Source organism: Aplysia californica, unplaced genomic scaffold (genome assembly GCF_000002075.1).
Source record: "Aplysia californica isolate F4 #8 unplaced genomic scaffold, AplCal3.0 scaffold00090, whole genome shotgun sequence".
NCBI classification, from domain to species: Eukaryota; Metazoa; Mollusca; class Gastropoda; order Aplysiida; family Aplysiidae; genus Aplysia; species Aplysia californica.
In genome coordinates, this window is record NW_004797360.1 from 1,233,244 (window position 1) to 1,235,743 (window position 2,500).

A 2,500-nucleotide genomic window follows, 5' to 3' on the forward strand; every position below is an offset into this window, starting at 1 on the left:
AAGAAGAAGAAGTAGAAAATGAAGAAGAAGTAGAAAATGAAGGAAAAGAGGAAAAAGAAGAGGTGGTGGAGCTGAAGGAGGCGGAGGAGGAGAAACAGGAAGAGGGGGGGGGGTGTGTCTGTTCGACGACGACAACAAGGTAGTGGAAAAATTACTCTCTGTCTAGTCTTTTCAGCTGTTAACGAGATCATTTTTTTGTCCATAACTCAAGACATGTCGTTACCTCAGAATTACAAAGTTCTATTTGACATTTTTTGCTGTTTTGATTTACTAAGACCATGAGGTCAGAAATCAAATGCTCTATATGTATCTGCTTAATGAAAATCGTAAAATTATTCGGAGTCGTTATCAAGATATTAAAAGAATTGCATAAAAAAAAGAGCTTGACATATTGTGAAAGTGAAAAAAATTGACGTTAAATTTTAAGTACTGAGCAGATAGCACTGCGAAATTCTGGATTAGCGATATGCTGAGGAAGAAAATTCAACGAACACCGAAGCGATGTCAATGGATTTTGAGGAGGAATTTTGTCTCCTAGCCCCCCCCCCCCTTTCCACCGTCCTCACTCTTTTCCCCATCTTTCTATCTTGTACATTATTTAATTCCTCTCAGCCCCCACAGCTCGCCCCCCAACTCCATCCTTCTCATTAAGTTCAACCAGACCAGACATAAAAACCACTATTTTTTTCCCCACGATGATTTCAAAACTCATGATCACGCACGGGGAAATCCTTCAGGATAAATATTTGCCACCAGGGTCGTTTCTTCTTCTTCTTCTTCTCTTCCCCCTTTTCACCCATTCTTTTCTCTTTCTTTTTGAGCTGAAGATTCATATTCAGAGTTTATCTTCTCATCTTGTATCTGCTCCTAAGCTTGTCATGCGTGTCTAGAGGGGCTTTTTTTTTCGGGAGGGGGGGGGGTTCCAAATGTTTCCAATCCTACAGATTTTTAAAAACATATGTAAATATAGGCCTACGTGGATAAATCAATACCACAGGCTGGATCTGCTAATGAACTACATTTTCCAGTAACACGATACAAACGGAAACGACCTTTCTCAAGCAAACAAGATCTTAATGGACGAGACTGTAATGCTTCTGAAACGAATCCTTATAATAAACAGGATTCCCTGATACGATGGGGCAAAGATAAACAAAGCAGAAAGACAAAGAAACATAGGCTACTGTAAACAACGTGCTCCTAGCTCCTCATCCAAGATTTACTTTTTTGTATCAAACAGGAGGCCATGCAAGTAATAATACTAGCAATAGGGATTTGCGTCAGTCTTCAAACCTAATGTTTGCGCAGATGTAGCATAACCTAATGTTTGCAGAGATGTAGCATCTGCAGAAAAACCCACAACTCAACAACACACAAAAGAACAAACAAACAAACCACAAAACAAAGCTGTTGTTGCCAAGTCCGGTTCTACGAGGCACAGGCACGATATCCTCACAGTCACATTGTCCACCACGGTAAAGGGATAAAACCATTGTTGGCTATGAGAAATAAATAAAACTAATGTTGGGGCGAAAACAATGGAAACTGCCAGGACGAGGCCCTAAGGTTATTTTCGCGCTGTCAGCATTTAGCTGCTGCGGAGGACACGACAGAACAATCGGTTTCAGGGATGGTTAGGGAATTATTATTCTCGATGTCAAGTCCAGACCTGACACCGGGAGAGATAGAGAGGGAAAGGGAGAGAGATGGAGAGGGAGAGGAAGAGAGAGAGGGTGAAGGAGGGAGAAAGGGAGTCAGAGAGAGAGAGAGAGAGAGAGAGAGAGAGAGAGAGAGAGAGAGAGAGAGAGAGAGAGAGAGAGAGAGAGAGAGAGAGAGAGAGAGACAAGCGAGGAAAAAGTCAACAACCTATGATTATATTATTGTCAAACGATTTGTTTCACCTAGATAATAGAGTCATATTGTTTTTCGATGCAGCAAATTATTCCAGTTTTATTTCTCACCTCATCATTGAAGAAGCTGACAGCTGTTGTATTGTTCCAACTGTTTATGTTCCGTGCTGTTGTTTGCAAAATGACGCATGTTGTGTATTTGTAGGGCGCCACTGGTAGGTTGTACTTCTTAACTTTCTCTCTGTTGTTTCTCTCTGTCTTGCATTTTTTTCCACCACTACATGGCCATTATTGTGTCGATGTGTTTCTCTTTACTGAAACAAAGCATGTTGTAGAATCGTACGGCTTTTCGCATCGTTTGCAAAAGAATTCAGTTTGAATCCCGTATTGGGAAGTACAATAATTATCGCTTATCTCTGTTTATCTATTTGGGGGAAGCTTGAAGTATGACTGGGTTCCATTAGGCAGCGGATGTATAATAATTGTAATCCTTAACTTTTATAAAGATTCTCATCAAAATTGGCAAAATCTGCAAACCAATCCAAACATTTCCTGTCCCTCTTGATCTCCCTTTGTCTGCCTGTCCGTCTGTCCGTCTGTCTGTCTGTCTGTCTGTCTGTCTGTCTGTCTGTCTGTCTGTCTGTCTGTCA

The 2,500-nt window shown here is 41.0% G+C and overlaps 1 protein-coding gene across 3 annotated transcripts in view; it reads left to right on the top strand.

Moving 5' to 3' along the window:
- LOC101859231 (calcyphosin-like protein) overlaps positions 1-2,500 on the top strand; it is an 87,640-nt gene that overhangs the window by 74,398 nt on the left and 10,742 nt on the right. The window lies entirely within an intron of this gene.